Consider the following 9,972-nt stretch of genomic DNA (forward strand, 5'->3'; position numbering starts at 1 on the left):
CACGATTCGTTGTGTTTCCTCGACGCATACTCCGGTTACCATCAAATCAAGATGGCAGAATCAGACCAAGCTGCAACAGCATTCATCACACCATACGGCCCATTCTGCTTCAACACAATGCCCTTCGGGCTGAAAAACGCCGGTGCAACATATCAGCGCATGATCCAGACATGTCTGGCAAACCAGATCGGCAAAACAGTGGAGGCGTATGTGGATGATGTGGTCGTCAAATCAAGACATGTCGAATCCCTAGTAAACGACTTGAGGCTTACATTCGATAACCTCCGACAATATGACATCAAGCTCAACCCAGAAAAATGCGTCTTCGGCGTTCCAGCCGGAAAGCTCTTGGGCTTCATTGTATCCGGTAGAGGAATTGAAGCAAACCCAGCCAAGATCCGAGCTTTGTCACAATTGGATGTCCCAAAGGACCTCAAACAAATACAAAAATTAACCGGATGCGTGGCGGCCTTTAAGCCGCTTCATCTCCCGCTTGGGAGAAAAGGCACTACCCCTCTATCGCCTCCTTCGGTGCACCGAACACTTCGAGTGGACGGAGGCCGCCACGGCCGGACTTGATGAAATAAAAGCCATATTGGCAACAAACCCAGTCCTGGCCGCGCCGAACACCGGCGAACCAATGTTATTGTACATTGCAGCAACACATCAAGTTTCCAGCGCAGTGCTCGTTGTCGAGCGGGAAACGGATGGACACAAATTCCCCCTTCAAAGGCCGGTCTACTACGTATCCACTGTCCTCACTCCATGCAAATCACGGTACCCGCATTATCAAAAGATTGCATATGCGGTATTCATGGCATCCCGGAAGCTACGACACTACTTTCAAGAGTGTTCCATAACAGTAGCCTCGGAAGTACCACTCAACGATATTATCAACAACCGCGACGCAACGGGCCGGATTGCAAAATGGGCCATCGAGCTTCTCCCGTTCGATATAACCTATAAGCCACGGCGAGCTATTAAATCGCAAGTTTTGGCCGACTTCGTCGCAGAATGGACGGAGGCCGAGCTCCCTAAAGAGTACGGCACATATTCAAACTGGATTATGCATTTTGACGGCTCCAAAATGTTGGCCGGACTGGGGGCTGGCGTCGTCCTGACGTCCCCCACAGGAGACACAGTCCAATATGTGCTCCAGATCATGTACATGGATTCCAACAATGCAGCCGAATATGAGGCCCTCCTACATGGCCTCCGGATAGCAGTATCCATGGGTATCCAGCGCCTAGAGGTACGCGGGGATTCAAACCTCGCGATATCCCAAATAAATGGAGACTTCGACGCCAAGGACCCAAAAATGGCAGCTTACCGCAACGCCGTCCTAAAAATGTCAGCTCGGTTCGAAGGGCTGGAGTTTCACCATATAGCCCGAGAAAACAATCAAGCAGCGGACGTCCTGGCACGCATCGGAGCAAGACGCGATGCAGTCCCCCCCCCAACATCTTTTTGGAAAGATTGTTCAAGCCATCCGTAGCATGGGAGGGGGAACCCGCAAATAACATCCCGGACCCAGTCGCACCACTCGACGCCGAACAATCGGACACAATTGGAGGCTCTGCCAATGAAATTACATCTTCAGCCCACGTAATAATGGCGGTCACCGCCCCGTGGACAGAACCATTCCTAGCCTACCTTACTAGGCAGGAACTCTCGGAGGACCAAGACGAGGCCCGCTGCATAGTGCAGCGATCTAAAGCCTACAGAGTCCATGAGGGAGAGCTTTATAAGAAAAGCGCTACCAGAGTCCTTCAAAGGTGCATCTCCGAAGAGGAAGGGCGAAACCTTCTGGCTGAAATTCATGCCGGACTCGATGGTCACCACGCCGCTGCTCGGTCCCTTGTTAGCAAGGCTTTCCGTACAGGCTTTTATTGGCCGACGGCCCGGGCAGACGCTCAGGACCTAGTCCAACGATGCGCTGGTTGCCAACTTTTTGCCAACCAAAGCCATATGCCACCCACCGCACTCCAAACTATACCCATCACCTGGCCTTTTGCGGTCTGGGGGCTTGACATGGTCGGACCCCTTAAAGGTGGGACCGATAGGAAAAAATACTTACTGGTCATGGTGGATAAATTCACCAAATGGATAGAAGCCAAGCCTGTTAAAACGGCCGAATCCGGACCTGTGATAGACTTCATATCCGGGGTTGTACACCGTTATGGCGTCCCCCACAGCATCATAACCGATAACGGTACAAACTTTACCGCCGACGAGGTAAAACTCTGGTGCAAAAACATGGGCATCAAGCTCGATTATGCTTCCGTCTATCACCCACAAACCAACGGCCAGGTCGAACGTGCAAATGGTCTTATCATGAGCGGCATTAAACCCAGACTGGTGCGGTCCCTCAAGGAATCTAACACGCACTGGGTAGAGGAGCTCGACTCCGTGCTATGGGGGCTGCGGACCATGCCAAATCGCACCACCGGATACACACCATTTTTTATGGTGTACGGCGCAGAGGCAGTTCTGCCCTGCGACATAATTCATGACTCACCTAGAGTGCGCATGTACGAAGAAAGAGAAGCCGAGCTCGATCGGCAGGACAACTTGGACGCCCTGGAGGAGGAGCGTGACGTGGCAAAAGCCCGTTCCGCATTTTATCAACAGCAGGCCCGAAGATATCAAAGCAGAGAAGTACGGGCCAAAAATTACAATGTTGGCGAACTAGTTCTACGCCTGCCGGATAAGAAAAAGGACAAACTCAAGCCCAAGTGGGAAGGTCCATTCATAATCGACCAAGTCCTGACTAGCGGGGCGTACCGCCTGCGAGATGCGTCGGATAACCGACTCGAGCCGAACCCGTGGAACGCCACCCGTCTCCGAAGATTCTATGCCTAGCGCCGGACTCTGTGTTCGTCTCCTTCCTCTGTCCATTTTTTGCATTTTTCTGTCTTACATTTCTCTCCTTCCCCTCTTTTCTTTTATAGCCCTTAAAGGCTCATCTAGTGACGCGCCACTCGCGCTCATTAAACCTGGGGGCTTCTTTAACAGAAGCTTATTTATACGGGCTTCACGCCCAACACATGCGTCAAACTTCCGCATGTACCTTTTTCTTCACCATTATATGCATCGATATGACTTAAGTTTTGGCCAAGCTGGGTTGCCTGGCTCCTGTGCTTACCCCTACGTTCCCGATTGTTCGGCTAGGCGGTAAAGGGAGCACCTCTGCGATTGTTACTGCCGGGTCAGCCGGATGTGTACCTCAGACTGGGTGAAGCCGAAAGCTAGCGTTCTTAAGGGAATATTCGGTCGGTGAGATAAAAGATGATCTTTTTACTCATTTTATGCGCCCCCAGATGCTTTTTTTCTGCGTCTTTTTACGCAGTCCGGACATGCACTTTAGGGCATGCCTCCCAGCGAAAGGAACCCCTAACGGAACTATTCTCTCTGGAAGATGTTTCTTACTAACCATGTAATATAACATAACTAGTTGGGCACTTGTCTGATAAAGCACTAATGACCCCTACGCCTGGTCTCCACGCATACCATGGTTCTTATATAACCGCTATGGTATTCGGACACACTCCGGACCGTCAGGTCCCGAGGTTGAAGCGAAAAGGTCGGCAACGACAAACGATCTACAATCCGGCTAGAAGGCATTACACATGTCAATTCAAAATTACATAGTCATTCTGACTGATTGTATTCCTCTTCTATACCATCTAACAGGCTGTCTAATTTACAGTCCTGCTGGGAATACTTTGCGGCCAACTCTACTTGGCCGTATACTAAGCTCACAGGGATCTCCTTCCCGTCAGGCCCCACTGGTCCGACCTCGGCCATGTGGTTTGGGTCAGACTTCGTAAAACGGGTCTTCACCATGGCCCAGGCTCCCTAGCGCCTTGTCGGCAGGCCGATATCTTCCACAACCGGAAGCGCCGCCGAGCTCCCTTCAGCTTCTCCGCAAGCTCTCCAAGGCCCTCGGGCATGGAGTGGGCAGGCCATAAGGCTTGGGCAACAGCTCGCATTGCCTGCCGAATTCGCTCGTGCAGCTGCATGAGTTCGGGAAGAAGGTCACCCGTAGAACCGGGCATCTCCTCTGCAGGACGACCTGTGAGCATACCTACAGACATTACTCTGTTAGTCGACTTCCTCGCCGAACTCTTTTTTCAAAGTTCGTTCAAGCACTTACTAAAAATGCCGCGTCGAAGCCGCTGATTCTCCTTCGTGGAGTCCGACAGCTGGCCACGAACATCTTTAAGTTCGACGTCCAGCTTGGTGTTGGCATCCTGAAGATCATTCTTCTCTCGCCTCACCCTTGTCAACATACTCTCACCGGCCTTTAGCTGGCGTAAGAGTTGTTGCTTGTCCGGATCGAGTCCGGCGCCATCTGCAATATGATTTGTCAGATTTGCACCCACACCGCACAATACTAATCTTTCGAAGTGTATCTTACCTGAGGGGGTCTCTTTGGGCTCCCCTGCTGCGGCTAGTGCGGCCTCTAGTTGGGCCTTGCACTTTTCCAGCTCCTGGGACAGTCAGTATTCTTCTCTGTAAGAACCTGCATATTAAATGATCCTTAAATCAGTTGCTCTAACTGCTTCAAGTCTCGGGGGCTACTGGTATATATATATTTGACCAAAATTTTCTTACCCGTATGTCTTTTACATACTGCTCCGTGGCTCTGGCTAAACCATTTTGAGCGGCACGGAGGTACGCATCTCCCGAATTAAAGGCATCTAAAGCCTCTTGGGAGAAACAAGCGTCGCGTAGAACTGTCCGGCGACGCCTGTGGTTCATGGCACTCTCCACTTCAGAATTTGTGGCAGACAGCCTGTCCGCATCCTCTGTCGGAGGAGCGTCCGGTGCGCGCCTTGTGCTCGCCTCCGCTTCCTGGCCAGACGTTGGAGCCTGGCTGGTGGAGGCGCGATTGGCAACCTCTCTGGATGTAGTCCGGCGAGGTCTCTTCGTTCTGAAGATAGCACGAACGTTAAATATGCCCTGACAGAATAACACCAGGGAAACAGAGGGTGCCCTATACCTTTGCGCCGGCATCTCAGTCCGGACTTCATTCCTTTTTTCCCCACGGGGCCCTGCGGCCCCTCGTTGGCTAGCTGCCGCAGGTTCGGCCTCCTGCCTCGGAAAACTCCCCTGCAAAACACGGTTGTCGTCAGAAACACCGGAATACGTGAGAGTGGAATCTCTCTCAAGGGAATGAAACTCCGGTTTCTGTCACCTGGGAGGCCGGAATTAACCCTGGGTAATCAGCCGTGATGGCTACCAAGGTATTGTCCTTGCTTAGCTGATGGAACACCCCGTCTATAAGATCCACCGATATGTCCGGATCCTCTTCGGAGTCCGGATTGAGGGACCGTTCTGGGTCCTCGGGCTGCGGAGGGCGGCTGCTTATGTCCTTTACCTCCTGTCGCAGTTCCTGCATTGAAGTCGTTAGACTACCTATCTAACCATGGGAGTATAAAACAAACGGGCAAGCGCAATTGTTCACTTACCCAACTTGGAGGATCGTACATACTGAATCCGGCCTGCGGATTGACGCGGAGGAATTCCTCCTTTTCTCCCTTGTACAAAGAGGATAAGATCTTTACTAAGGCGGCGACTGAGGCCGGCCCCTTACGACCGTAACGTGTGGCGTCATCCTCCCCGTTGAAATCCCACGTGGGGTGGCCTCTATATTGAAGCGGCTGCACCCCCCGCATAATGCATGCGGCCATGACTCCAATCATGGTTAGTCTGGAATGAGCCAACAGTCTTATCCGGCCCATCAGGTAAAGGACGTCTCTGTCGCTTTCTCTCTGAGAGCTCCGCGGACGCCAGCTCAAGCGTTTCTTCAATGGAGCACTGTTGAACTCAGGGAGACCGACCCGGATAGGGTCCGGTAGAGGGACGTCATCTATGTAAAACCATTCCGAAGGCCAGTCCTCGGACGCCTTCTTTGGGGTTCCGGATAGGTATCCGGTCCCGGCGATGCGCCATACTTCGGCTCCGCCCACTTGGTATATAGACCCCTTTTCAGAACGGGGCACCAGGCAGAATAACCTCTTCCACAGCGCGAAATGAGCCTCAACGCCTAAAAATAGCTCGCAAAGGGCGACGAAACCCGCAATATGCAATACGGAGGCGGGCGTGAGATTGTGCAGCTGGAGGCTGTAGAACTCCCGAAGCCCGCGGAGAAATGGATGAATTGGAAATCCCAGTCCCCTTATTAGATAGGGGACGAGGCACACCCGCTCTCCTTTAGAAGGATTGGGGGTGCTCTCCGCTTGTTTTCCGCCATTATAGGTGGCGAGACCGGCTCGGACCGGGACCATGCATGCCTGAGGGAGGAATCCCTTGGCCTGAAGTGACGCTAACTTGCTATGCGGGATGGTGCAACTCTCCCAGTCCCCGGGTTTGGGACCGGAGGGGCGAGGGGAGGAGCTACGACGGCTGGTCATGTTGGAATGGACCTTCGCTGGAAGCGCTCTGATGATAACTCGCGGAAATGAGAAGATGTGGTTTGGACCTAAATCCCCATCCCGTTAAATAGGCGGCTCGTTTATACGGCTAGGGTGTGGATGTAAAAACGCCCCGGCTTTTCGCATTTGTTTAAACACATGGAAGACGGCCATTATTGGGCATGGAAGCCGAGGAGGACTACATTACAAAAATCGGACATTATTCCTACAGGTACACAAGATTTGGAGAGGAACCCGCCTTGCAATGCCGAACAATCTGCGTGCCGGACTCATCGTCATTGAAGCCTGGTTCGGGGGCTACTGAGGGAGTCCTGGATTAGGGGGTGTTCAGGTAGCCGGACTATACCTTCGGCCGGACTCCTGGACTATGAAGATACAAGATTGAAGACTTCGTCCCGTGTCCGGATGGGACTTTCCTTGGCATGGAAGGCAAGCTTGGCGATGCGGATATTCAAGATCTCCTACCATTGTAACCGACTTTATGTAACCCTAACCCTATCCGGTGTCTATATAAACCGGAGGGTTGTAGTCCGTAGGCAATCAACTCCATACACAACAATCATACCATAGGCTAGCTTCTAGGGTTTAGCCTCCTTGATCTCGTGGTAGATCTACTCTTGTACTACCCATATCATCAATATTAATCAAGCAGGAGTAGGGTTTTACCTCCATCAAGAGGGCCCGAACCTGGGTAAAACATCGTGTTCCCTGCCTCCTGTTACCATCCGGCCTAGACGCACAGTTCGGGACCCCCTACCCGAGATCCGCCGGTTTTGACACCGACACACCCTCACACTATGGTTACTGTATTGGTTGTGAAACATTTCCCTTATTTTGCCAAACTCGTAGTTTATTCATTCTCGATCCTAGACATTTTTCCACTGTGTCACGACGATGACTTCACTTGAATTACTCTTTCCAGCTTATGTTTCATCAAGCCAGTATCTACTCAAATCACTTGAATGACATAATGATACTACATGCTCACACATTGGACTGGCACATCAAGATGTATCCACAAGTTGCTTTCTTGTTCCATTTTACTGAAAACGAGGCCTTCAGTCATCTTGCCCATGTGGTATGATTTGCATGTCTCAAGTGATTCAAAATCAAGTGAGTCCAAACGATCCATCTGTATAGAGTTTCTTCATGCATATCTACCAACAAACATGGTTCGCATGTCTCAATCCTTTCAAAAATGAGTGAGTCCAAAGATCCATCAACATGGAGCTTCTTCATGTGTTTTATACCAATATGACTCAAATTGCAGTGCCACATTTGTGTGGTATTATCATTACTATCTTATACCTTTGGCATGAAAATGTGTATCACTACGATCGGGATGGTATTATTCAAATAAACAGAGTAACCATTATTCTCCTTAAATGAATAACCGTATCGCGATAGACATAATCCTATCATGTCTATGCTCAACACAAACACCAAATAACAATTATTTAGGTTTTAATACCAATCTCGATGGTAGAGGGAGCGTACGATATTTGATCAACCTTGGAAATACTTCCAACACATATCGTCATCTCACCTTTTAGCTAGTCTCCGTTTATTCTGTAGCCTTTTGTTTCGAGTTACTAACACTTAGCAACCGAACCGGTATCTAATACCCTGGTGCTACTAGGAGTACTAGTAAAGTACACATTATAATGCATATCCAATATACTTCTGTCGACCTTGCCAGCCTTCTCATCTACCAAGTATCTAGGGTGGTTCTGCTTCAGTGACTGTTCCCCTTATTACAGAAGCACTTAGTCTCGGGCTTGGGTTCAACTTTGGGTTTCTTCACTAGAACAGCAACTGATTTGTTGTTCCATGAAGTATCCCTTTCTTGCCCTTGCCCTTCTTGAAACTAGTGCTTTTACTAACCATCAATGATTGATGCTCCCTTTTGATTTCTACTTTTCGCGGTGTCGCGAATAGCTCAAGGATCATATCTATCCTTGATATGTTACAGTTCATCACGAAGCTCTAGTAGCTTGGTGGCAGTGACTTTGGAGAACCATCGCTATTTCATCTGGAAGATCAACTCCCACTCGATTCAAGCGATTGTTGTACTCAGACAATCTGAGCACAAGCTCAAGATTGAGCTTTTCTCCCTTATTATGCAGGTTAAGAAAATCGTCGGAGGTCTTATACCTCTTGACGTGGGCACGAGCCTGAAATCCCAATTTCAGTCCTTGGAACATCTCATATGTTCTGCGATGTTTCAAAAATGTCTTTGGTGCCTCAATTCTAAACCATTTAGCATTACGCACTGAACTATCATGTAGTCATCAAAACATGTATGTCAGATGTTCGCAACATCCACAGACGATGTTCGAGGTTCAGCACATTGAGTGGTGCATTAAGGACATAAGCCTTCTATTGTCTGCATAAATGCCACTATCAACTTTCAACTAATTTTTCTCTAGGAACATATCTAAACAGTAGAACTGAAGCGCGAGCTAGACATAATTTGCGAAGACCTTTTGACTATGTTCAGGATAATTAAGTTCATCTTATGAACTCCCACTCAGATAGACATCCTTCTAGTCATCTAAGTGATACATGATCCGAATCAACTAGGCCGTGTCCTATTATCACGTGAGACGGACTAGTCATCATCGGTGAACATCTCATGTTGATCGCATCTTCTATACGACTCATGTTCGACCTTTCGGTCCTCCGTGTTCCGAGGCCATGTCTGTACATGCTAGGCTCATCAAGTTAACCTAAGTGTTTCGCATGTGTTCCGAGGCCATGTCTGTACATGCTCGGCTCGTCAACACCCATTGTATTCGAACGTAAGAATCTATCACACCCGATCATCACGTGGTGCTTCGAAACGACGAAATTTCGCAACGGTGCACAGTTAGGGAGAACACTTCTCTTGAAATTTTAGTGAGGGATCATCTTATTTAAGCTACCGTCGTTCTAAGCAAATAAGATGTATAAACATGATAAACATCACATGCAATCAAATAGTGACATGATATGGCCAATATCATATTGCTCCTTTTGATCTCCATCTTCGGGGCTCCATGATCATCATCGTCACCGGCATGACACCATGATCTCCATCATCATGATCTCCATCATTGTGTCTCCATGAAGTTGTCTCGCCAACTTATTACTTCTACTACTATGGATACCGGTTAGCAATAAAGTAAAGTAATTACATGGCGTTGTTCAATGACATGCAGGTCATAAAATAAATAAAGACAACTCCTATGGCTCCCGCCGGTTGTCATACTCATCGACATGCAAGTCGTGATTCCTATTACAAGAACATGATCAATCTCATACATCACATATCATTCATCACATTCTTCTTGGCCATATCACATCACGTAGCATACCCTGCAAAAACAAGTTAGACGTCCTCTAATTGTTGTTTGCATGTTTTATGTGGCTTCTATGGGTTTCTAGCAAGAACGTTTCTTACCTTTGCAAAAACCACAACGTGATATGCCAATTGCTATTTACCCTTCATAAGGACCCTTTTCATCGAATCGATCCGACTAAAGTGGGAGAG

This window comes from Triticum aestivum, chromosome 6A (genome assembly GCF_018294505.1).
Source record: "Triticum aestivum cultivar Chinese Spring chromosome 6A, IWGSC CS RefSeq v2.1, whole genome shotgun sequence".
NCBI lineage: Eukaryota > Viridiplantae > Streptophyta > Magnoliopsida > Poales > Poaceae > Triticum > Triticum aestivum.